Source organism: Lolium perenne, chromosome 2 (genome assembly GCF_019359855.2).
Source record: "Lolium perenne isolate Kyuss_39 chromosome 2, Kyuss_2.0, whole genome shotgun sequence".
Lineage (NCBI taxonomy): Eukaryota > Viridiplantae > Streptophyta > Magnoliopsida > Poales > Poaceae > Lolium > Lolium perenne.
This window is the reverse complement of record NC_067245.2, coordinates 245,966,217-245,993,028: the sequence shown is the minus strand read 5'-3', so window position 1 is coordinate 245,993,028 and position 26,812 is coordinate 245,966,217. Positions and strand designations below refer to the sequence as shown.

Genomic DNA, 26,812 nt, shown 5'->3' with positions numbered 1-26,812 from the left:
GCTTCATAGCATCTGGCATGGAAAAATAATAATCATACTACTTAACATTCACTTCAAGACATATAGGATATGTAGATTGCGTTCAATTCTGTAGCGGCTTCTCGCATATTCATTCGCTGATTTGGGGACTCGCTTGCGCAAGAAAGAGCCACTTTCAGCAGTGACATCAGGCAAAGGTGGACTTCGTTTTCTTCTTCCAGGTTAGCTCGAGAACAGTCCTGGCATTCCTCCACGAGATAAGCGTCAAGGATACCAAGTACCTGATCGGGAAAGTTCCCTTCTGACGAAGTTGACGATACTAAGCCCGTCGCAGAACATAGGATCGGTTGGCCTTTTTCCTGTTAGCATCTCCAGAAGTACTATCCCGAAGCTGTACACGTCTCCAGATGTTGATAGGTAGCTACCTCCGGCGTACTCTGAACACCGGGTAAAATGTGCAACATAAGTTATTGTTCACAGCCCCATAATCAAACTGCGAGGTAGGTGAGAGCAGAGCCAGGTAAGAGCTTCCCCGCCGCCGCGCCGGCCCTTCGCCGGCGCCCTTCCTCCCTCCCTTCCCCTCCTTTCCGGCGCTGCCATGGAGTCTTCCGCTTCGCGCCCCCCAGGTTTCTCCCAGAGGTGGGTGGAGCCGGCGAGCCCGGAGTCGGTTTCATCGGCTCGGAACGACCATGTGTCAGGCCTGGGTATCTCATCGTCTTCGTCGGGGCACAGCGTCGATGCTCCGCGTGCGGCGGTTGCGGAGCCGGCCCCGGCGGCGGTGCGTGGTCGTGTGCAAGATCGGCTCCGGTGGGAGCAACCAAGACCTTCGAAGAAATCGATGTGGCGCCGTCGCGTGGAGGCGAGAAACGACACTGTGGCGGGCCGGGGCGCGGTCGCGCCGGAGATGGAAGGGCTCTGCTTCCGATGCTACGAGCCAGGCCATCGGAAGCGAGACTGCACCAATGAGGAGGTCTGTGTCCGTTGCTGGCTCCGGGGTCATCCGGCGAGGGAGTGCAAGCGACCCCGTAGCCCGTCTTCTGAGGAGGAGCTCCGCACCTTGGCGCTGGCCAAGCTCGCGCGCCGCCGCTCGCCGGCTCGGGATGAGCCTGTCGGTGCCCGGAGGGGCCCTGGCAGGGAACTGCACGCGCGGCTGCACCGGTGTCACCCCCGCGGCCGCCAACGCCACCACCGGCGCCTGTTCCACCCCCACCTCCTCCTCTGCCGGCCTCGGTCGCGCCTGTCGCTCCCCTTCTCCTGAGCCTCCCTCCCTTGGGGGCGTGGCCGCCGTTGTGTGTGGAGCCGGAGGCGCCGCCGGTGGATTCGCGTGTGCATGAGGCGCCGGCGTTGTGCGTCGTGAGAAGGACCGCAGCCATGTGTGATTTGGAGCGGAGGCTCCGCTTCGCCATGGTGGCCTCTGTCGGAGGACGGAGGCCGGCGGTCTCTACGGAGCAAGTGGCGGCGGCCCTGAGGTGGCGCAGGATCCCGGCATCCGCGTTCTCTGTGCACTTGCACGCGCCCGAGGATTTCCTGGTGGTGCTGGAGTCTGCTGAGTTGCGGAGGCATGTTGCGGGCCTCCCGTCCGTGCTCGTCGCCGGTGCCCCCCTCGTTTTCCGGCCCTGGAACCGTCAAGCCCAGGCTAGGCAGGTTCCGCTGAGGACTAGGGGGTTCTTGGTCCTGGAGGGTATCCCGCCGCATGCGTGGGACGTGGGCGTGGTGGAGGACCTGCTCGGCAAGTCGTGCGCCGTTGAGGAGGTGGCGCCGGAGACACGCTCGCGTGAGGACCTGTCGCTCTTCAAGTTGACAGCTTGGACGTCTGAGGTGGACGCCATTCCGGTGGCGCGCATGCTCGCTGTCCCTGAGCCGGTGCGTGAGTTGGAGAGGCCGCTGCCGCCGGCGAGGGAGCTCCCGGAGGCAGTGGGGACGCAGGCGCCGCCCGCGGCAGTGTCTAACGAGGCCTAGGTCATTCAGACGCTGCAATACCGCGTGCTTATCCACCTGGTTGCTGTCGAGGAGGTTCTCTCTGAGGATTCCGGTGTTCGTGGAGCTCTTGGTGGCGATCGCGCGGGGCATCAGGGAGCTGGGCCGCAGGACGGCAATGGTGGCGGCGGCGGCGAGTTTGGTCGTCGCCGGGGAAGAACGCTTCCTTGGAAGAGAGGAGTCGCGGACCAGCGAGGTGGGGCCACGTCCTTTGCCTCCAACAGGCAGCTTCGGACAGCTGGTGGCACGCCAGAGGTGGAAGGACGTTCGTGGGGCCTACCTCCTTTGGCCTCAACTGGTCCCTGGGCGGTTCAAACTGGCCAGTCCTGGAGCGTGCCGGTGTCACCCTCTGTCCGTTCTGTCGGGGCGCAGTTGGAAAGGGAGAGTCAAGGGTCAGAGCTGCATGCGCAGGGAGCCGTTGGATCGAACGTTGCTGCGCCATCGGGTGCTGAGGAGGTGCCCGTTGCTCAGGAGGTGGCGCCACGCGCGGAGATCGTGCCAAGTGTGGGGCCGGAGATGTGGACAGAGCCTGCAGCGCATGCACCGCTTTGGCAGGATGCCCTGGAGACCCTGCCCCCTGTTGCAGCGGATCCCGAGGTGGACCATGGTCGGCCGCATTTGGAGACCCTGGCCTCTGTCGCAGCGGATCCCGAGGAGGTTCGCGGTCGGCCGCGTCTGGAGGCTTCCTCTCGTGCAAAGGGTGGGTCCCGCGGGGGCCTGGAGAGGGAAGTTGGGCCTGTACTGGTTGGGCTGTGCCAGGAAGTCTCTGCTGGGCCGCCTGATGGGTCCAAGTTGGAGCCCAAGGGAGCTGGCGAGTTGGCTCTGGAGGAGGTCTCATCGCATAGGGGTGCTCGAGGCTTTCAGCGCTGCGATACGCCACATATGATGAGTGCTGACACGCCACTGGTAACAACCTCTGCCACGTCTCTGAGCTCTTCCGTGGCTGGATATGAGGAGGGGGAATACATCCAGATCTCTGTGAGTGGGCATGAGAGGGCCTTGGAGTTGGAGGAGGGCTCAGATGCGAGGATGTCTGGAGATTGTTTGGAGTGCTCGTTGAGTGACCCTAGTGGCTCCCCATGCATGTCATATACGGGGCCAAATAGCGACTTCCAGTTGGTACCACGCCGCACAAGGAAGGAGCCTGTTCTGGAGGAGTCTTCACCAGAGGATGCTGGTGAAAGGATCGTATGCTGCACCTAGAGGGGGGGGGGGGTGAATAGGTGCAAACCAATTTTTAGTTCTTTTTCAATTTAGGCTTGACACAAAAGGTAAATTCTCTAGATATGCAACTAAGTGAATTTACCTATATGACAAGGATAACAACTAAGCAAGATATAGAGAAAGAATAGGATAGAGGTAACCGAGAGTGGAGCACGCGATGACACGGAGATGATTCCCGTAGTTCCCTTCCTTTGCAAGAAGGTACGTCTACGTTTGGAGGAGTGTGGTTGCTACGAAAGCCAAACCAACAGCCACGAAGGCTTCACTCAGATCTCCGGTGAGCAACGCCACGAAGGCCTAGCCCACTTCCACTAAGGGATTTCCTCGAGGCGGAAACCAGGCCTTTACAAGGTTCTTGGGGCACACATCCACAACCTAATTGGAGGCTCCCAAATCTGTTACAACACAACAATCAACAACAATACATCAACACAAATCAACTAGGGAACCAAATAGGAACACTAGCATGAGATCCCTCAAACAAGAGAGGGGGAAATGAAGAACGCTTCGGTGAGGATGTAGATCGGTGTCTTCTCCTTCGAATCTCCAAAGATCAAGAGATTTGGTTGGGGGAGGAAGGAGATCTTGTGAATCTTGACTTTCTTGAGGTGGCTCTAATGGAGGTGGCTTGGCAGAATTCTTGTGCAATGATTGAGCAAGCAACCAAGGAGGAAGAAGGGGGGTATTTATACCCCCTCTCAAAAAGGAGCCGTTGTCTTTGTTTTAGGGGCCGGATAATCCGGCCTAAGTAAGGGCCGGATAATCCGCCCCCCCCCCCCCCCCGGATAATCCGGTCTTCGGGGCAAAAGTGTGACATTGTCCGGCCAAATGTCCGGTCCATAGCCAGAGAAGCATTTCTTCCAGTCCTTAGCCAAAAATGGGGGGGCCGGATATTTCCAAAATATCCGGCCCGGATAATCCGGCCCTGGTACAATACCGGGACATTATCCGGGCAAATGTCCGGCCCCCATACAGAGCCGCATTTCCTCGAAGACTTAGCCAAAACCAGGGGGCCGGATATTTCAACAATATCCGGCCCGGATTATCCGGCCTGGCCAACTTTTTCTGAATCTTTTTGACAGACGATCAAATCCAACACACATGAATAAATATCTATGTAATCTCTGTACCACTTAAACAAACATTAGTGTAACATATATATTGACATCAAACACACAAAACATAATGTGAGAGATGTTCTTTCAATCTCCCCCTTTTTGGTGTTTGATGACAATATACGGATTTGCAAGAGAATCACTATAGAGACAAGCATGATGGCAAAACATAGAGGCACTCCCCCTACATGTGTGCATATAAGTAATTTGCATTTGAATACAAATACACAACACATAAGAGTATGGTGCCTCAACACAAGTAATATCCAACATGAGCTCTAACAAAAGACATTGACACATATGAAGTTGAGATAGGATGTAAGAAGTCATACCCATGTGTAGATATATAATACGGAGATATAGCATCACACATAATGTAATATCCTTGATCTCAACTAATAGAAATCCGAAAACCATACCAATGTCTCACACCACATAGCACATAGTTTTGAACGGCACACAAACAAACCAAATAGTTCAAATAAGCGGGAACACAAGCAATATAAGAATGATAAACGCATATGCTTGTGCCCAAACCATGCAAATCCCCGAGAATCCTAATAGAACACTTCTCCCCCTTTGGCATCGAGACGCCAAAAAGGGGACAAGCGCGATGCTACACGTCCCATGGGAATCACTCGGAGGCATAATCATCATCGGACTCTTGGGCCTCTTCTTCTTCTTCTTCTTCCTCAGTGTCAGGAGCATCCGGAGAACGACGAGAGGTGTTGGACCTGTGAAGGCAATCATCAAGATCACTCCATGGAACCTGTGCAGAGTGCCATCCACTGTAACCCTGGTGAGCTGGAGGCTGAGGCGGGGGACCTTGATCACCACTAAGCTTGTGTAGAATAACCGCCTGAGTATGCTTGATCTCAGAACGCTCACGGCTAGCTGCATAGTTCTCCTTGTGAATCTCAATGTTCATGCACAGGATGTGACGCTGAAACCAACTAAGCCGAGTCACTTCCTTCCTCATAGCCGGGACATCAGGATGACGAGCAGGAGCAACACCACTAGAACAAGCATCATGCATGAAAGAGTCAGGTGCGTACAAAAGAGACCGGCTTAAGCTTGTAGGCCTTCTTGACATGGTGCTTCACCAACGGATACCCACTCAAATCTTCACTCACGTACACGTAGTTGTTGATGAGAAGCTGGATGTAGGGGGCATAAGGTATGGTGGTCCGGGAGACCATGGCATCACGGATCTCATGGAAGATAAAGTCCATGATATCAAGAGTGTAGTCCCGCTCCTCATTACCATCACGAGCACACTTAAAGCTGAGGTGCATAAGATCCACAAGGACTCCCCGGATAGCATCATTATTACCACCACTTGGGCAAATGGTTGCCCGAAAGAACCGGAGCAACTGACTGTATATGAGGAGCAGCCCCTTAGTATAACCAATCCTTCCTGCTGAGGTATAGAGATTCGCAAGAGCATTCTTGTCAGTCTGTTGTGGTCCATGAAGACGACGACCCTCATCAATAGGAACTCCAAGAATACCAGCAAAGCGGCGCAGAGTGGCAGTGCAGTGAGTGGAGCCAGACATCCATTCCATAGTGCGTTCCTCATCGGTCATGATTGCCAAAGTGGCAAAGAATTGCTTCACCAACTCTGGGCTATAGTCACATTGAATCTTCATGATATCTTTCAAGCCCATTCTTCCAGCAACCCAGATAGCATCTTCAAAGTGGTTGTTCTCAGCCAGGATGTCCACATTGATAGCTTGCATGGGTCTCAGATTCTTCATAGGCTCATAGATGTCCTTGTAGATGAACACTTGCTCCATGCACCAGAACCTCCTGCCCTCTATCTCTTCATCCCTTGGAACATCTTCATACCAGTTCTTCAAGCGAATAGCAGAATAAGACACTGGATCCATGGTCTTGTAGTTCTCCCTCACTTCCTTGTTCTTCCTCCTTGAGGTGACGGACTTGCGAGGTGCATTGGGTGCAAATTCGTCACTAGATCGGTCATGCCTTTGGCGTCTCCGACCACCCCGAGAAGCACCACCTGTGAGAAGCAAAGGCGGGAAGCAAAGAGAAGGTAATGCTCATAAGTCATGTAAGATATAGTAAAATACTCGAGAAGCATGCTATAAGTTGGTACAAGTCTAGACATGATAGATTGAAGCAAAACTGCAGCGGCGTTGAAGCTCCAGGCCGGATAATCCGGTGTCCCCTGGGGGCGGATAATCCGGCCCGGCCGGATAATCCGGCCTGCTCGGGGGGCGGATAATCCGGCCCTGCGAGATGTGCAGATTTCCAATCAAAAACTTGTCTAAGACTAGATCGGCCTCATAGCATGCAAGAGGAGTACACTACTCGTGATTTGGAACAACTAGACACCAATTCCACCAAGAAAATAGCACATATAAAACACAACATCTAGGGTTAGAGATTGTGAATCATACCCACATCCATTGTGGAAACCGCTTGGAGGAGAAGGTAGCTAGGGAGGAGATGCACCCGATCCACCCAAGAACTCCGAGAGGGGGCGGACGGAGCGTCTCCGGTGAGGAGGAGGAGATCCGGCGGCCTTGAGAGGAGAAAGAGGAGAGAGGCGCGTGGGGGGGAAGGTCTGAACCGTTTTGCCCCCTGCGCCCTCGACTCAACCCTTTCAAGATCTGCCCAGGCCGGATAATCCGGCCCTATCTTAGGGCGGATAATCCGGCCGGGCCGGATATTCCGGGGTCGCCTGGGGCCGGATTATCCGGGGTTCTGAAAAATTCCAGAATCACCGGGAATCCGGCCCATCTTTCGTTGGTTATTTGCAACACCCATATATGATGTAATAAAGTATCACGTCACATATAAGGTGCAAATTTACCAATAAGATGGAGCACCCTAGATCATCCGACCGAGAAACCTCAAACTCCAAGTTTTTACCAAACATGACAAATGAGCAAGATGGAAATGGCTTATAGGAGAGGGTAGGCTTAGGTTTTAGAAGATACAAACTGTTAATGGTACATGATCACTCAAGTTTGCAAGATATGAGCAAATAAGGCCAAACTAGAGTGATTTCCCATAAGAACATGGAGATGTCAATAAAATCCAATGAAAAACCAAACAACTCCAACTCTTCACGAAGAAGAGTGTGGTGGCCTAGGCCACCATATATGAGTGTTGTGGTATGGCACCGCGAAGATATATCTTGGGTCCAAACCAATACTCATCATTTAAGCTCACATATCAACATATGATTTAACGAGAATGAAATCTTTAATGTTGGCATTATGGGGGAAGGGATAGCTCAATAATTTAAACCGCACTCCCCCTATTTCCATGCCCACATCTAAACCAAATAAAGTTTTGAGACGAAGGTGTGTTTGCAAGATGGTCAAGCTATACTCCTTGAATCGATGATATTTAGCTCATTCCTCAAATAAGTGAACCTTGCTTCATCAAGAGGCTTCGTGAATATATCGGCAAGTTGATCTTTGGTAGGAACATAGATAAGCTCAATATCACCACGGGCAACATGATCCCTAATGAAATGATTCCGGATCTCAATATGCTTCGTTCTTGAATGTTGCACCGGATTATAGGCAATCTTGATGGCACTTTCATTGTCACATAACAGAGGCACTTTGTCACAAATGACACCGTATTCCTTTAAAGTTTGCCTCATCCATAACAATTGAGTGCATCCACTTGCGGCGGCAACATATTCGGCTTCGGCGGTGGAGAGAGATATGCAATTTTGCTTCTTAGAAGACCAACACACCAAGGACCTACCAAGGAATTGGCAAGCCCCGGAAGTTGATTTCCTATCATCCTTGTCACCCGCCCAATCCGCATCGGTGTACCCATTGAGAATAAAACTTGAGCCTTTGGGGTACCAAATACCATATCTTGGAGTATCAACCAAATATCGAAAGATCCTTTTGAGAGCTATCATGTGGCTCTCCTTAGGAGAAGCTTGATACCTTGCACACACACCTACACTCAACACTATGTCCGGTCTAGATGCACAAAGGTAAAGCAAGGATCCAATCATGGAGCGATATACCTTTTGATCCACCTCTTTACCATTGGGATCAAGTGCAAGATGACATTTGGTAACCATAGGAGTGGCAACACCTTTCATCTCGGTCATCTTGAACCTCTTGAGCATGTCTTGGAGATATTTTGCTTGATTGATGAAGGTTCCTTCTCTCAATTGCTTGATCTCAAAACCAAGGAAAAACTTCATCTCTCCCATCATAGACATCTCAAACCTATCGGTCATAAGCTTTGAGAATTCATCATTGAAAGCTTTGTTAGTAGAGCCAAATATAATATCATCAACATATAATTGGCAAACAAAAAGCTCCCCATTGACCCTCTTAGTAAAAAGAGTGGGGTCGATTAGCCCAACATCAAACCCACGGTCTACCAACAATTCCTTAAGGTGCTCATACCAAGCTCTAGGAGCTTGTTTGAGACCATAAAGTGCTTTATCAAGCTTGTAGACATGGTTAGGAAAGTTGAGATCCTCGAACCCCGGGGGTTGCTTAACATACACCTCTTCATGCAAAGGACCATTAAGAAAAGCACTTTTCACATCCATTTGTTGTAACTTAAAGTTATGATGCGATGCATAAGCAAGAAGGATACGGATGGACTCAAGACGAGCCACGGGAGCATAGGTCTCTCCAAAGTCAATCCCTTCAACTTGAGAGAAACCTTGAGCCACCAATCTTGCCTTGTTCCTCACAATATTTCCAAACTCATCTTGCTTGTTCTTGAATATCCATTTAGTGCCTATAACATTGCGGCACTCCTTTGGCTTCTCTACTAAGGTCCACACTTTGTTGCGCTTGAAGTTGTTGAGTTCCTCATGCATAGCTTCCACCCAATCCGAATCTTCAAGGGCTTCAAACACTTTCTTGGGTTCCACTACGGAGATATAGGCATGATGATTGCTAAAGTTAGCCAATTGCCTTCTTGTGGAGACTTTTGCTCGAACATCACCGAGGACCTTATCATGAGTGTGTCCACGAATTTCAAGGGTCCTATCTCTTCTTGCCAAACGACGGGCCTCGATCTCCTCCTTGGTTCTTCTTGGCCTTGGAGGTGTCACTTGATCAACTTGATCATTTGGGTCCCCGTCTTGACCTTCAATTTGAGCTTCCTCAATTACTTGAGGTTGCTCATCCTCATGTGCTTGATCTTGGACATTATCCGGTGAGAGAAGAATGTTGAAAGGATATTCATCGGATCCATCATGAATCCGTGGTTGATCTTGTCCTTGATCTTGTCCTTGATCTTGCACACAAGGGGGAGGGTTTTGTTCTTGTTCTTGGGTTGGTGCATCATTTGCTTCACTTGATGGGGTTTGTTGATGTTGAGAAGATGAGGGCTCCACCGTGGTAGAGCATAGTCCTTCCCGAGACGCCACACCGTGTCCCTCAATGGGGCGGAAAAATCCCACACCCATTCTTACTATGGCATCTTGAGGTATTTCATCACCTGCACAAACATCAACTTGCCCCACTTGGGAGCCATCATTTTCTTCGAACTTCACACTACAAGATTCAATGATAATCCCGGAGGATACATCAAAGATTCTATAAGTGTGAGATTCAAAGACCGTAACCAACAAATATACCCTCCAAAGCTTTAGGAGCAAATTTAGACAAACGAACCCCTTTGATTTTGTAGAAACACTTACACCCGAACACCTTGAAGTATGAGATATTAGGCTTGTTCCCGGTGAGTATTTCATATGGAGTCTTGTTCAAGCCCTTGCGGAGATAGAGCCGGTTGGAGGAGTGACAAGCGGTGGAGATGGCTTCGGCCCAAAAGTTATAGCGGGATTTATACTCCGCCATCATAGACCTTGCCATATCCATAAGAGTCCGGTTCTTCCTCTCCGCAACACCATTTTGTTGAGGGGTGTAAGCAGCGGAATATTGATGACGAATCCCCTCATCACTAAGAAAATCATTGAGTGTGTAGTTCTTGAACTCGGAGCCGTTGTCACTTCTTATTGCCATAATGAGAAGGTTGTGTTGGCGTTGCACCTCGGTAGCAAAATCAATGAATACTTGTTGAGTCTCATCTTTCGTCTTGAGAAAATAAACCCAAGTGTATCTTGAGTAGTCATCGACAATCACCAAGCAATGTTTCTTCGCACCAAGACTTGCATGAGTAACGGGACCAAAGAGATCCACATGAAGGAGCTCCAAGATCCTCTTGGAAGAGATGATGGTCTTGCTTGGATGCGGAGAGTCATGCATTTTGCCTTCAACACAAGCCCTACAAACACGATCTTTGGCAAAAGACACATTTTCCATTAGTCCCACAATATGGTTCCCCTTGTGAAGACTTTGCAAAGTTCTCATGTTGACATGGGCTAGGCGGCGATGCCACAACCAACCCACGTCCGCCTTTCCGAATAGGCACATCGCACTTGACGTGGTGGTCCCCGAAAAGTCCACCACATACAAGTTGTGTTCGCGATACCCAACGAATGCGACTTTTAGAGTCTTGCTCCACAAGAGGACCACAATATCATTATCAATAAAGACGGCGAAACCCATCTTGCCAAGGGTGGAAACGGAAAGCAAATTGTAACCAAGGGTTTTGACAAGCATGACATCCACAAGAGTAATGTTGTGTGCAACCACAACCTTGCCAAAACCCAATACCTCGGATGTAGAATTATCGCCAAAGGAGATGGTGATATCATTTATGTTAGGTCTCAACTCCTTGACGAGGTTCTTGCCGCCGGTCATATGACTTGTACATCCACTATCAAGTACCCATTTTGAACCTCCGGCGGCATAGTCCTACATGAGATCAATTCTTGGATTTAGGTACCCATTTTTCAATGGGTCCTCTTTTGTTAGCAACAAGGGTCTTTGGGACCCAAATAGACCAAGCAACATAACCATCATATGGACCAACATACTTAGCATAAACATCACCATAATAATCTTTAAAGAGAACATAGTGAGGATTATCTATTCCCGCACCATCATCATTAATGGTGTTGCCCTTTCGGGGTTCACCATTAGCTTTCTCATGTTCGGGCATTGACATTTTCTTGTTTGCCTTTTTAGCCTTGGAATTAAAACCAAGTCCCTCCTTCCCATTGTTTGATCTTTGCTTACTCAAAAGATCATCCAAAGAAAGTTTACTTTGGGGAGAGGAGGTCCTAGCAAGTTCATCTTTCAACCTAGCATTTTCCTCAATAACATTTGCATGATCACATGAAGGAGTAGAGGAGCTAGGCACATCATAAGAGGCAAGCCTAATTTGAAGTTGCTCATAAGACTTGGATAAGAGAGTGAATTCACTCTTCAAAGCTTTGTGAGCTTTGTCTAGTTCATCTAGATTTTTCACAAGTTTCTCATGATCAACCTCAAATTGGGCCTTTTCCTTTTTAAGCACTTTGGACTTAGCCCTAGCAAGATCTCTAGCTTTAGTGAGCTTGTTAATTTTATCTTGAGGCTCTTCAAGAGTTTCTAGCCTCTCCTCAAGAGAGGCTATAGTTTCTTGACTTTCCTCAAGAGCATTTTTTAGAGCATGGATTTCAAGAGAGTCTTCTCTCTCTATTTGACCCTTTTTCTCAAGCATATCACTTTGTTGAGCTATACGAACCATGAGGCTAGAAACATGCTTCTTAGTGTTACCTTGTAGGTTAAGAATGAAATCATCAAACTCTAGCATTTCTTGTTTCACTTTTAGACTAGCATCATCAACCCCTAGATCACTAGATAAGTTAGGCATAGAGGGGATAGGGGATGATACCTCGGAGGATTTAGCCATAAGGCAACTTTCTTCCTCCACATGAATGACCTCATTGGGGGATTCACTTGGTGATGAAGAGTTGGTGGAGAGGGAGGCAAGAGCGACCAATCCATTAGAGGTTGCATCTTCTTCATCATCAACATCATCATCTCCGGAGGTATACTCTTCTTGAGTTGATAGCACAATAGGTGTGTCCAAGGAGGACCTTGCCATGAAGCAATGTGCATTCTTGATTTGAGGGTTCTCATTGGGAGATTCAAAGAGAGATTAAGAGGGTGTGTTGGTGGTGACGATGGCGGCTAATTCCTTTGAGCTTTCTTCATCTTCATCACCACTAGAACTTTCAACTTCACGGTAGAATATTCTTCCCTTGTTACTAGCACAACTCTTGAGGGCCTCTTGCCCTTCTTGGTCTTGTTGTTGTAGAACTTCTTGTTGAGGGGCTTTGAATATTTGCCCTTTGAGTCTTTGCTCTTGTCCTTGGGAATGAGCCTCCCATTATGAAGCTCTCTATTCTCATAGGGGCATTCGGCAATGAAGTGGTGCTTGTCATCACAATTGTAGCATGATCTTGTCTTTGGACCAAAGCTAGTGAACCCATTTTTGTTGTTCCTCTTGATGTTGTCTTCCTTGGCCTTGGAGGGATCAACCCAAAAGGATTTTGCATGGAAGGCCATGTGATCATGGTAGTGGCATTGCAAATCTTCCGGATAGGTCATACTCCAAGATGCTCTATAAGATTCTTGAGGAACCACTTCTTCAACGGAGTTGACCACCAAGGCAAGGTTGGAACCTTTTGCCATCCCAATAGCACGATTGCGAGAATCATGAGAGGTTTCCTCAAGCACCTTGAGAGCTTGCAACTCGTGCACGACTTGTTGAGAGGTGAGAGAGGAATAGCATTCCCTTCCCACAAGAGTCTTGACATCAATGGGTACAAATGGCATCATGCATTCAATGTACTTCTCCTTGATCCAAGAATCATTGATGTGGGTGGTACCAACAAGCCGGAAGGCATCGGCAACGGTGAGAAGTCTTCCATACATGTCTTCATGATCTTCATCCGGTAGCCTCATGAACCCTTCGGCTTTATTCTTGAGAGCATTATACTTGTTCCTCCTTGTGCTCTCACTTCCAATGCAACTCGAGATCAAACCCTCCCAAGCTTCCTTGGCGGTGGTGTAGTTCCGGACACGATGCAATTCCTTTGTCCCCACACTAGTTTGAATCATGTACAAGGCGGTGACGTTGAGTTGACTATCAACCGCTTCTCTTCTAGTCAACTTGTCGGGGTTGTATGGCTTGAAGCCCTCCATGATGATTCTCCATAATTCATTGGAGGCACTACAAACATGAGAGCGGAACTCAAATCGCCAAGTATCGAAATTTTCAATAGAAAACTTAGGTGGGTCGCCCCGAATGTTCAAATGAGGATGGGGAACCGGTATATCAGGTGATTGGAAAGGTGGAGGTACTCGATTGTAGCTCTCACTTTCACTAGTTCCCTTGGGAGATGCAATGGGGGATTTGGTAGTGTTCAAGTTATCACCTTCCACGGGTTTGGTAGATGAGGGTAAGTCCGAAGCCTCTCCCTCATCTAACACACCCGTGTCTTTTACCTCTACACTAGGAGCCTTGGGAAGGGCCGGAGCCAAAAGCTCGGCAATCATCTTTTTCATGCTTTCCATTTGGGCTTCCACGGAGGACTTCAACGAATTGAAGTCTTCCACGGAGACCATCTTGGCGGCCCCTTCCGAGGACTCCTCGTCCGGCATACTCTTAGGCGGTTAAGCCCGAAATAAGAGCCGAGGCTCTGATACCAATTGAAAGGATCGTATGCCGCACCTAGAGGGGGGGGGGGGGTGAATAGGTGCAAACCAATTTTTAGTTCTTTTTCAATTTAGGCTTGACACAAAAGGTAAATTCTCTAGATATGCAACTAAGTGAATTTACCTATATGACAAGGATAACAACTAAGCAAGATATAGAGAAAGAATAGGATAGAGGTAACCGAGAGTGGAGCACGCGATGACACGGAGATGATTCCCGTAGTTCCCTTCCTTTGCAAGAAGGTACGTCTACGTTTGGAGGAGTGTGGTTGCTATGAAAGCCAAACCAACATCCACGAAGGCTTCACTCAGATCTCCGGTGAGCAACGCCACGAAGGCCTAGCCCACTTCCACTAAGGGATTTCCTCGAGGCGGAAACCGGGCCTTTACAAGGTTCTTGGGGCACACATCCACAACCTAATTGGAGGCTCCCAAATCTGTTACAACACAACAATCAACAACAATACATCAACACAAATCAACTAGGGAACCAAATAGGAACACTAGCATGAGATCCCTCAAACAAGAGAGGGGGAAATGAAGAACGCTTCGGTGAGGATGTAGATCGGTGTCTTCTCCTTCGAATCTCCAAAGATCAAGAGATTTGGTTGGGGGAGGAAGGAGATCTTGTGAATCTTGACTTTCTTGAGGTGGTTCTAATGGAGGTGGCTTGGCAGAATTCTTGTGCAATGATTGAGCAAGCAACCAAGGAGGAAGAAGGGGGGTATTTATACCCCCTCTCAAAAAGGAGCCGTTGCTGTTTCCAGGGGGCCGGATAATCCGGCCTAAGTAAGGGCCGGATAATCCGCCCCCCCCGGATAATCCGGTCTTCGGGGCAAAAGTGTGACATTGTCCGGCCAAATGTCCGGCCCATAGCCAGAGAAGCATTTCTTCCAGTTCTTAGCCAAAAATGGGGGGGTCGGATATTTCCAAAATATCCGGCCCGGATAATCCGGCCCTGGTACAATACCGGGACATTATCCAGGCAAATGTCCGGCCCCCATACAGAGCCGCATTTCCTCGAAGACTTAGCCAAAACCAGGGGGCCGGATATTTCAACAATATCCGGCCCGGATTATCCGGCCTGGCCAACTTTTTCTGAATCTTTTTGACAGACGATCAAATCCAACACACATGAATAAATATCTATGTAATCTCTGTACCACTTAAACAAACATTAGTGTAACATATATATTGACATCAAACACACAAAACATAATGTGAGAGATGTTCTTTCAGCTGGGAGTCTGGATACGGAGAGACGGAAGTTGCAGCACGAGAAGCTTGCCCTCTGTCGTATTAGGATGTTCTGTTCCTCTATCCTCAAGAAGTTGGCACCACCGCTGCTTTGAGAGGTGGAGAGTTCGTCTGGCCTCTGTGCTGAGGCACAGCCATTCACGCCCAGACGTTTGACCAGGAGCACAGCGCTGGCGGCTCAGGAGAGAGGGAAGAAGGCGTCCAAGGCCTCGACGGCAGAGACGGTGTTACTGCGAGCGCTGGGCATCTGCCCTGAGGAGTTGTCAGTGGAGGAGGAGCACCTTGCGAGCTTCAACGAGATCTTCGATTCGCCGCTAGGTGAGCGACACGTGAGGGTCATGGCGTCTATCTTCGGCAAGATGGTGCCCACGAGCTTCGACCAGCAGGAGGGCTGCAGAGTGGCAGTAGCGGCGCATTAGGTGCGTTTTGGATTGGAGTTTTCTGTAGTTTTTTCTATGGATTGTAATCTAGAGATGCTTTTCTGGAACGTTCGAGGCACGAATGATCCAGCAAAAAGGAGTGCCATTAGGGAGTTCATTGCTAGCATGCATGTGAGTATTGTGTGTATTTCGGAATCGAAGGTTGCGGAGGTTGATGAGTATTACATCTCACAGTGCTTGGGACCGTCTTTTGATGGCTTTGTGTTTTGCCGGCGGATGAGACTAGAGGAGGGGTGGTGATGGCTTGGGACACCTCAGTGGTCCAGATTAACCATGTGAGTTTTGGTACCTACGCCATAACAGGGGAGGTTACGACGAGAGATGATTCCAGATGGTGGCTTACCACCGTTTATGGGCCCCAGCTGGTCGAGGAGAAAATCATGTTCCTACAGGAGCTGACGGAGAGGAGGACGCTTTGTCCTGGGCCGTGGATGGTGGCGGGAGATTTCAACATGATCCTAAATGCCTCAGAGAAGAACAACGAGAACATTGACAGAAACATGCTGCGGCGTTTCCGGGATTTTGTGCATGAGCATGAGCTCAAGGACCTATACATGCATGGCCGGACTTACACTTGGAGCAATGAGAGAGATAGAGCCACCCTTACACGCATAGATAGGGTGCTGGTCTCGGTGGATTGGGATCTGCAGCACTTTGATTCGGTCCTTCAAGGCCTTTCATCTTCGGTCTCGGACCATGCGCCGCTCCACCTGGCTCTCAATGCGGCGTTTCGGCCTATAAGAAGATTCAAATTTGAGAGCTTTTGGCTCAAGTTAGAGGGGTTCGATGAGGCGGTTAAGGAAGCTTGGGTTTGTGACCCAGCCATTGTAGACCCCTTTCGGAGGCTGGATACGCTTTTCAGGAATGCAGCTGAGCATCTGCAGTCCTGGGGGCAAAAGAGAGTGGGGAATGTAAAGCTGAACATTGCGATCGCCAACACCCTCATTTTACGCCTTGATGTGGCCCAGGAAAGGCGAGTTTTGACTCCCAGAGAGCTTTGGTTAAGGAGAATGCTCAAACAATCTGTGCTCGGCCTTGCGTCTTTAGAGCGGACTATGGCGAGACAAAGATCAAGAATCCGTTGGCTCAAGGAGGGGGACGCCAACACATCATTGTTTCCAGTGGCTAATGGGAGAAGAGTCAAGAATCACATTGCTGCGGTGAGGGTCGGAGATGAGCTTGTGACGGATAAAAAGCTGAAAGTGGAGGCTTTTACGGAGGCATATTTTCAGCTGCTTGGGAGAGCACAGCCGAGAGAACACTCTATAAACTTGGAGGAGCTTGATATCCCCATGGCTGAGTTGCACGACCTAGACGCCATGTTCACGGAGGAGGAGATCTGGGGGGTAGTCAAGGACCTGCCCCCGGACCGGGCGCCAGGACCAGACGGGTTCACAGGAGCCTTCTATCAGAGAGCATGGCCCATCATCAAGAGGGATATCCTTGCCGGCTTGTTCAAACTCTGCGTGGGAGATGGCCGTGGCTTTGCACGCCTGAACAGAGCCCTGATCACTTTGATCCCCAAGAAGTCGGATGCCATTGAGATTAAGGACTTCCGCCCTATTAGTCTGGTGCATAGCTTTGCAAAGCTGTTCTCCAAAGTGATGGCCAACAGGCTCCGTAGGAGACTGGGGGAGGTGGTGAGCACCAACCAGTCAGCTTTTGTCAGGGGACGGGCCCTACATGATAACTTCATCCTCGTGAGACAAGTGGCACGGAAGATAAACCAGCAGAGGCAATCAGGAGTGCTCCTCAAGCTGGACCTCACTAGAGCCTTCGATTCTATATCCTGGAGTTTCCTGTTTGAGGTGCTTCGGCGCATGGGGTTTGGGAACAGGTTCCTAAAGTGGGTCGCGCTGTTGTTGAACACGGCGAACACTAGAGTGCTGGTCAATGGAGTGCCTGGAGAGAGATTTGTACACGTGAGGGGACTTAGGCAAGGGGATCCCACCTCGCCTATGTTGTTTGTAGCGGCGATGGAGGTTTTGACGGCAGTCATCAAGAAGGCGGTAGAGGGGAATCTCTTCTCCAAGCTTGCAGGGATTTCGGAGCTGCAAAGAGTCTCGATTTATGCAGATGATGTGGTCATATTCTGTAAACCGCTAAGCACAGAACTGGAAGCAACTAAGGCTATTCTCCAGGTGTTTGGAGAGGCATCCGGGCTGCGTGTTAACTATAGAAAGACTTCAGCCACGCTGATCAAAGAGCTGGAGGGGGATGCTGAGAGGGTGGCGGAGACGCTGGGTTGCGAGGTGGTGGGGTTTCCACATCAAATACCTTGGCATGCAGCTAGCTTTGAGGCCCCTGACTAAAGCGGAATGGCAACCGCTGATTGACCAGGTTATACACTGTGTACCGGCATGGCAAAGAGGCATGATCCAGAAATCTGGGAGGCTTATTCTCATTAAATCAGTGATTGGCGCGCGGCCAATACACCAGCTCATGGTCGCAGAGGCCCCAGCTTGGGTGCATGAGGAGTTGGTAAAGTGGATGAGAGCTTTTTTCTGGGCCGGCAAGAAGGAGGTGAATGGTGGGCAATGCATGGTAGCTTGGGACACCATATGCAAGCCCATTCAGCTTGGAGGTCTCGGAGTAAAGGACCTGAGGTTGCAAGGTGAAAGATCGAGATGTCGCCTAGAGGGGGGGGGGGGGGGTGAATAGGCAATTACAAACTCTTGCGGATTTATCTTGTATGAATGCGGAATTAAACTATCGTTTAGTTTACAAGCACAAACCCTAAATATGCTAAGCTCAACTAAGTGTAACAATAGCAACTAGAGCTAAGCAAGATAGGCACAAGATATATGTAGCACAAGTGATAGCAAGATATATGTACTTCAAGCACGATGGCTATCACAAGGAAAGAGAGCTCGGGTATAGAAATAACCGAGACACACGGAGACGAGGATGTATTCCCGTGTTCCCTTGCTTTGCAACAAGGTACGTCACGTTTGGAGGAGTGGAGGTCCCACGAAGGATTCCCCGCGCCACGAAGGCTCACCCTATTCTCCGAACCACACCCACGAAGGATAATGGCCCTTTCCTTATGGTTAGCTTTTCCTCCGCTCCGGAGATGGCAAGCTCGACAACCACTTCACAAGCTCCACGAAGGAGAAGCCCGGGCCTCTTCACAATCTTCTTGAAGAGATCACCGGAGCACCAATCACCAAGCCAACTAGGAGGTCACCCTCCAAGAGTAACAAGCTCACGGTCTCTCACTCGAACAAATCGTGGTGGAGAGCTCAACACTATGCAATGATGCAAAGCAAGAACACCGGAGGTGTTCAAGTCCTTCACACTCAAATCCCACCAAAGCAACGAATGCTAGGATGAGATTGGAGAGGAAGAACAAGGGGGAAAGTCAACCAAAGACTCCAAGATCTAGATCCCAAGAGATTCCCTCACTTAGAGAAGAAATGGTTTGGTGGAAGTGTAGATCTAGATCTCCTCTCTCAAACCCTCAAATATGAGCAAGAATGGTTGGAGGAATCAAGGGGGAGAGCAAGTTCTTCAAATAGCAACAATGGAGGTGAGAGAATGGGAAGAACTAGTTTGGCTCAAGGTGGAAGAAGCCTATTTATAGCTAGGAGCAAATAAAACTGTTGGGGGGGAAAAGACAAGAAAAACGGGCAAAAAAACTAGCCAGAAAACGGCCCAGCCGGCTGCCAGGCCGGCCGACCGGATTTGGTGCTGAGGCGTCCGGTCGGCAGCCCGGTCGGGCCGGCCCAGCAGCCGGGCGGCAGCAGCGCGCGCGTGGCCAGCAGGTAGGCGCGGGGCGCGTGGGCGCGTGGGCGGCGCGAGCAGAGGCGGCCCACCGGGCGCCCGGTCGGGCCGGAGGAGGCTCCGGCAGGCCGGAGGCGACGGGCCCGAGACCGGCCGCGGGCCAAAAGGCCACCGGACACGGTCCGGATGGCACCGGTGCCCGGGCCGGTCACGACCGGGTGGGCTCAGCGCGTGGCCAGCCAGACCGGCCGGCCGACCGGCAGCCCCTCCCCCCTTTTTCTTTTTCCTTTTTATTCTTTTCCCCTTTTTCTTTTTCTTTAATAACAAATGCTCCCGAACTCCGATTTGCATGAAACCAATTTTGTTGGAAAGATAACGACGAATAGAACCCCAACAAAAACTGGAAATATGGAGACTCCTCACAGAACATTTTTAGATGATTTTAGAGAGGAAGTCTCCCACCGTCAAGAACCGGTGAAGACGTCCAAACTCGAAAACGCAATAGAAGATGCATGCGGATTCCGTTTTCGATGAACTTGGGCTTGTTGTAAAGCTAGCAACAAGCTCAAGAACCTCACACAGAGAAACACCAAGAAGCAATAAGGATATGCAAAGTATGCAAAGGATTGAGCTCCCTAAGACGATGTGATCGAGTTACTCAATCGAAAGCCCCTCTTAATAGTGCGGCTATCTATCCTATAATCCGGTCTCCCATCAACCACCTCGAGACCGGTAAAAGGAAAACCTATCAAGGTCATACCTTTGCCTTGCGCATCCCATCACTTGATCATTGTCGCTTCGCGTATACTCATAAATGCTCCCCCATACACTATGATGGGAAAGCTTCATTGATGCACATCTTCACATGTCCACTATCACCAAATGGACGGCAAGCTTCAAGCATGTGATCCACTCAAGATGCTCATCTTGAACTTGCCCAACTCAACCTTGTATCTTCTCATACTCACTTAAGATAGAGCATGGCTAATATTGAGTTCCACATAAGAACTCCATCTTCATTTCTTCTTCTTGATCATATCACATATATATCTTCATACTGATGATCTTGATGCCAATACACAAGGTATATCTTTATCTTCATGGCATCCATACTTGAATCCAACACATGGAGAGCAAGTAGTACCTATGGAATATTCCTTCATATAAACTCAATGAAAACATTAGTCCATAGGGGTTGTCATTGATTACCAAAACCACACATAGGGGCAATATACCCTTACACAAGGGTTAGCTCTCAGAGTGAGGTGGTGTTGGTTGCGTCGTACGGACCCCGCAAGGCCGTGGCAAGGGCTGCCCGCCATCAAGGACCCGGAAGCTAATGAGGTGTTCCAGAGCTTGGCAAAATTTGTTGTGGGTGATGGGGATACGATCTTATTCTGGAGAGACCGATGGATAAATGGGAGGAATGCGGAGGAAATTGCGCCAGACGTGGCTGCGCTGGTCCCAACTAGAAGGAAGAACATGAGGAAGGTGCGTGATGCTTTGTACGAGGATGCTTGGCTTTCTGATGTGGTGGGAGAGCTGTCCATTGATGGATGGATGCAATGTACTGTGCTCTGGGAAGAGATAGGAAAGGTGCCACGTCAGGAGAATAGTCCGGATGTCATTACTTGGAAAGGATCGGCGTCGGACAGATATTCCACAAAAGCGACATACAACATGCTCTGCGTGGGGAGGCTGCCTTGGAGCATGGCTAAGCCGATCTGGAAGTCCTTTGCCCCCCTTAAGTGCAAAATCTTCGGATGGCTAGCGCTAAGAAGGAGGCTGTGGACGTCGGACAGGAGGGCTCGACATGGGCTGCAGGACCACCCAGATGCCTGCGCCACATGCCTCCAAGAGGAGGATAATGTCGACCATATTCTGACACAGTGTCCGTACGCCAAGATGGTTTGGTTTGGGTGTCTCAGAAGACTGGGCTCACAGTTACTGGAGCCGCAAGGTAGCACCGACCTAGAGAGATGGTGGACGGAGGCAAGGAAGAGGCTTCGGAGGGAGGATAGGAAAGGCTTCGACACGCTGGTTCTGCTGATTGCTTGGACGCTCTAGAAGCAGAGGAATGCCCGAGTGTTTGGGAACTTGGACAGACAGTTCTCCACGGCGCAGATCATAGATAGGGTGCTTGAGGAGTTCAGCCTCTGGGGGGCTGCGAGGGGAGGAGAGCGGAGAGTCATGACGCGAGAGTAGGTGTGTTGTGTGGGTGGTGTGTGAGTGGGTCGGCCAAGGGCAGATGTTCGCATCCCCCTTCGGTCTCTTGTAATTGTTGTTGCTCCCTTCTATAAAGATTTGGCACGCTTTTCGCGTGCCCGCGAAAAAAAGTTATTGTTCACATAAATACCCATTTCGGTACCGCAAAAGAAAATTTGCAAGAAGAAACATATTTGTTACCTGGAGCAATATATCTAATAGTCCCCTTCATAGTTATTGTACCAATTGAACTCGAATCCCCAACAGGTGCTGACTTGGATTTCATGTAGAACCTTGCAATGCCAAAGTCTCCCAAATGAGCTGTCATATCGTAATCTAGGAGGATATTGCTGGGCTTCAAATCACAGTGAATAATAGGGCTCTCACTGTCATGGTGTATGTATTGCAATGCATCAGCCATATCAACAGCTATTTTCATTCTTCGAGATAGGTCTAGTTGATTTTGGGCATTTCTATCTCCTGTCAGGTGCAGCCAAGTATCCAAGTTGCCATTGGGCATGAACTCGTACACTAGAGCTTTGAAATCATTTCCTCGATTATCAACTGTTGAGCATGCGGTCAGAATTGAAAGAAGATTCCGGTGCCGAATGTTTCTCAGCGCTTTACATTCTGAGACGAAACTCTTATCCGCACCTTGCATGTCAAGGTCAAAAACTTTCACGGCCACAATCATGTGATCTTGGGTTAGCCTTCCTCTGTACACTAAATCGCAGCTTCCTCTCCCAATCAAATTAGACTGTGCAAAGTTTTCTGTAGCTTGTGCTAGATCCTTATAAGAAACTTTAAAGAATCGTTCATCGGAAGAAGGCAATGATAACTGCATCCTTAACATTCTCTTTCTGAAGAAGGTAAAATAGACCAGCAATATGAGTGATATGATGCCTAATACGGGGACCAATACTATGACCAAATAGTGTTGCCATCTAGATCTTCTCTGAAACAGTGGGGCATGAAGGCATATGTAGATCCACTACACCTCCACAAAGCCTCAGATTGCCTTTAAGCGAAATGGCTGACGTATTTTTGAATACTCCATTTATTGGTACTTCTCCTTCAAGATGATTGTCAGACAGATCCAACTGGGTGAGAAGTTGAAGTTCGCTTAGAACAATTGGGATAGAGCCTGAGAGGTTGTTATGTGAAAGGTTGAGCACAATCAAGCTGCTAAGACTGCCCAGAGATATGGGAATGCTTCCTGACAGAATGTTCCAGCCCATTTTGACGGCTTGCAATTGCTGGCATGTGCGCAAAGTAGGAGGAATTTCCCCGGTAAGTTTGTTGGATGAAAGATCTAGATAGTTGAGTTGTTGAAGATTACTGATGTACAGAATTTGGCCTTCTAGACTGTTGTGGGATAATGCACATTGAATAATTGTGCCTACTCTAAAAATCTCTTATGGTATATGGTTTTGAAGATTGTTATAACTGAGGTCTAATAATGATAGTTGCTGAAGGTTCTCAAAACTTGATGGTATGGGACCGTGGAACTGGTTATTTGCTAGGACCAGTTCCGACAACCGGGAGTTATTGCCAATTGAACTTGGAATCTGCCCTGTAAAGTTGTTCTGTTGAAGATACAACCCTTGTAAACTAGCAAGATTTGCAATCCACCCATCAATCGGACCAGTAAAATTGTTGTCTTCTAGTCCTAGTTTAGTTAGTCTATGGAGGTTTCCTATGCTTGATGGAACTAATCCATATAGCATGTTTCTAGCAAACACGAGATTGTCAAGATTAGAAGAAAGGTTGCCGACAGAATTTGGCAAGACTCCTTGTAGCCGATTTCCATAGATTGAAAGCATCTCTAGAAGAGTACAGTTGCTCAATGCGTCCAGGAATTCCCAGCTCCGACTGTCATTTGCTTCAAGACTATTTCCATCGAGACCTAGCCTATTGAGCTTCTGAAGTTTACCAAGAGAAGGTGGGATTTGTCCTCTAAACCCACTATTATATGCCAAGGATATGTGCTGTAGCTCAGATGCATTGCCTAATGAGTCTGGGATAAGACCATCCAGCATGTTACCGCCCAAGAAAAGAAGTTGAAGGTTAGGGAGAGCATCACCCATGTTAGATGGTAGAGAGCCAACTAACATATTCAACTCCAAGGCTATTTGATTCAGCAGAGAAAGATTAAAGACAGCCTCTGGGATTCTACCCGATAGCTTGTTTTCACCAAGGAGTAAGTTTGACATCTTGGATAATTTCCCAAACTCATCAGGAATGGTTCCCTCAAGGTGGTTATACATCAGAATAATATGTTCTAGAGAAGTGATATTACCAAGGCCTGGTGGGATGACCCCGGTAAGACCATTGTAGGGAAGCCACAAACGTGTCAGATTGGAGAGAAGGGCTATTTCTGCAGGGATTTCACCCACCAAGAAGTTCCTTGAGAGGTCCAACACCCTTAAGCTGGAGCAGTTTGTGAGTATCACTGGAATACTCCCATGCAGTGAGTTGTAACTCAGGTCAAGAAACATCAGCTCTTGCAGGCGGCCAAGATAAGGAATCTGACCAGAGAACTTACTTCCAGAGAGGTTAAGAGAAGCAAGATATGACATGTTTCCAAGGGAAGGAGAGATTTGCCCAACCAAACTCTGCTCAGGTAGGTCCAGCGCCTCAACACGATCAGGTTGTGTGAGGCTGCACTTCACGCCCTGCCAGTTGCAGAAGTGGGTACTGGTGTTCCATGAGCTTAAGGCTCCTTTCGGGTCGTCGGTGATGGCGCGCTTGAAATCAAGGAGCGACAGCATATCTGTATCGTTCCCAAGGAGGACAGTGCAAACACTGCTCCCAGCTCCATAAGACAATAGCAACAACGCCAATACTATGAGCACAGAGAGTTCCATGGCATATCTTTGTGGCTCACTGCTTTGTATGGCAAAATTGGAGTTTAACTCTGCATGATTCGCTTATAACAAGATCTGGAAGAAGCGAAGTAAGGTAAATGAAAGTTGAGGAAAGTATCCATGAAGAAGACAAGAAGCAGTGCACCTCACCCAGCCACATATTGTTGACTTCAGTGGAGATGAGTGTTGTCGTTCACACTTCAGCAAGTAATTAAGTAGCTCAGAGACTGAGTTGGCGTTACAGATCATCCACCATTTAATTTTCATGCTTACATTGACAGCTTTGACTCCTTCACAAATACTAGTATATTCTACTACGGTACTGCCGGCCAGCCTAATTTGTTTTAAGAAAACTCAGCCATGTATGCATGGTATATCCCCATCCCATGTCGCTTGTACACTTTGTTTGGAACACCACGAGCTTTGCAACAGTAAACCTTGATGATGTGATGCCGTATAGTTCAAAATAAGGGTTTATAACAAGATCTGAGAGAAGCAAAGTAAGGTAAATGAAAGTTGAGGAAAGTATTCATGAAGAAGAGAAGAAGCAGTGCACCTCACCCAGCCACATCTTATTGACTTCAGTGGAGATGAGTGTTGTCGTTCACACTTCAGCGAGTAATTAAGTAGCTCAGAGACTGAGTTGGCGTTACAGACCATCCACCGTTTAATTTTCATGCTTATATTGACAGCTTTGACTCCTTCACAAATACTAGTATATTCTACTACGGTACTGCCGGCCAGCCTAATTTGTTTTAAGAAAACTCAGCCATGTATGCATGGTATATCCCCATCCCATGTCGCTTGCACACTTTGTTTGGAACACCACGAGCTTTGCAACAGTAAACCTTGATGATGTGATGCTGTATAGTTCAAAATAAGGGTTTATAACAAGATCTGAGAGAAGCGAAGTAAGGTAAATGAAAGTTGAGGAAAGTATCCATGAAGAAGAGAAGAAGCAGTGCACCTCACCCAGCCACATCTTGTTGACTTCAGTGGAGATGAGTGTTGCCGTTCACACTTCGGCGAGTAATTAAGTAGCTCGGAGACTGAGTTGGCGTTACAGAGCATCCACCGTTTACTTTTCATGCTTACATTGGCAGCTTTAACTCCTTCACAAATATATTCTACTACTACGGTACTGCCGGCCAGTCTAATTTGTTTTAAGCAAACTAAGCCATGTATGCATGGTATATCCCCATCCCTTGTCGCTTATACACTTTGTTCGGAACACCACGAGCTTTGCAACAGTAAACCTTGATGATGTGATGCCGTATAGTTCAAAATAAGGGTTTATATAAGTGCACTATGCAGTACTTCTGAACATCTCAAGTACCGTATTTTAGTACTATATTTCTACTTATTTATATGATTCAGAATGCGTGTGGGCTGTGTACTGAAACTCGGCGCAAACTTCAGAGGCCAGGGGATCAATAAAATCTAAAACAAAACTTGTCCTAAATCCTAATATTGACCTCTTCAAGGGCTGAGGGTTTCTACGATGCGCACGCGTGGAGCCAGGATTCCCCAAGTTTCAACCTGAATTTAAGAAGCTCTCGGCCAATATAAAATCCATCACTTTCAACTCGATTTGTAGAAGAAAAAAATCGCACCTCGGATTTTATAGGGTGCGGCGCCATCACCAGCGACGGAGAAGAAGGCTGCAACGCCCTAACTGCCGACGGAGATGGAAATGGTCCTCGCCATCGGCGGCCAGATGCGTCGTCGCCGTCGTCAGGCCAGCGGGATGGGAGTTGGGGGTCGCAGGATTGGCGGGGCCGCTCTGCCGCCTGCTGACAACGCGTCTCGTCGAACACCTTGACGCTCGCATCTCTGTCGCCGAAATAGGAGAACACGAGCATGAAGCCGGCTTCGAGGCGATGGTAGCGCGCGAACTTCTCCCAGCTGATGTGGAGGTACATGTTGCCGCGCGTGCCGTAGATCACGTCGACGATCCACGGCAGCAGTGACAGCCATCCTCCCGCAGATGCAGCGAGCCCGGGCGCTCGTCGTCGGCGACGAAGTCGGCGAAGTCGTCCGGTAGCCTCTGGATGTCGTGTGGGTCGCCCTTGAGGACGACGATAAACTCGAACAACACGGGCCGCTCCTCGTTCTACCTGTCCGACGACGGCGTCGCAGGCGACGACGAGCGTGCAGCTCTGTCGCGGCCGCGGCCACGACCACGACCACGGCCGCGAGCTCAGCCTCCGCCTCTACCAGTCATGGCGTCGACTCTTGAGATGGTGGCGGCTAGGGTTGGGGAGAGAGGCGCTAGGGTTTGTGTGTGAGAGGGACAATGAGAGGCGGCCCTTTTTTATAGGCCGAAGGGAGGCGGGGGAGCGGTGGCGCTCATTAACGCCGGCACGCAGAGGTAGGCGGCGACGAGACGCTTCGCTGCGCCTCTGCGGGAACTGCACCGTCGCTGCGCGCCAATAACTTCCGTCGCG

General features: G+C 49.2%; 1 pseudogene; it reads right to left on the bottom strand.

The window, feature by feature from the left end:
• Positions 1 to 132: 132 nt before the first annotated feature.
• Positions 133 to 26,020, bottom strand: LOC127335493 (uncharacterized; annotated as a pseudogene).
• Positions 26,021 to 26,812: the final 792 nt, after the last annotated feature.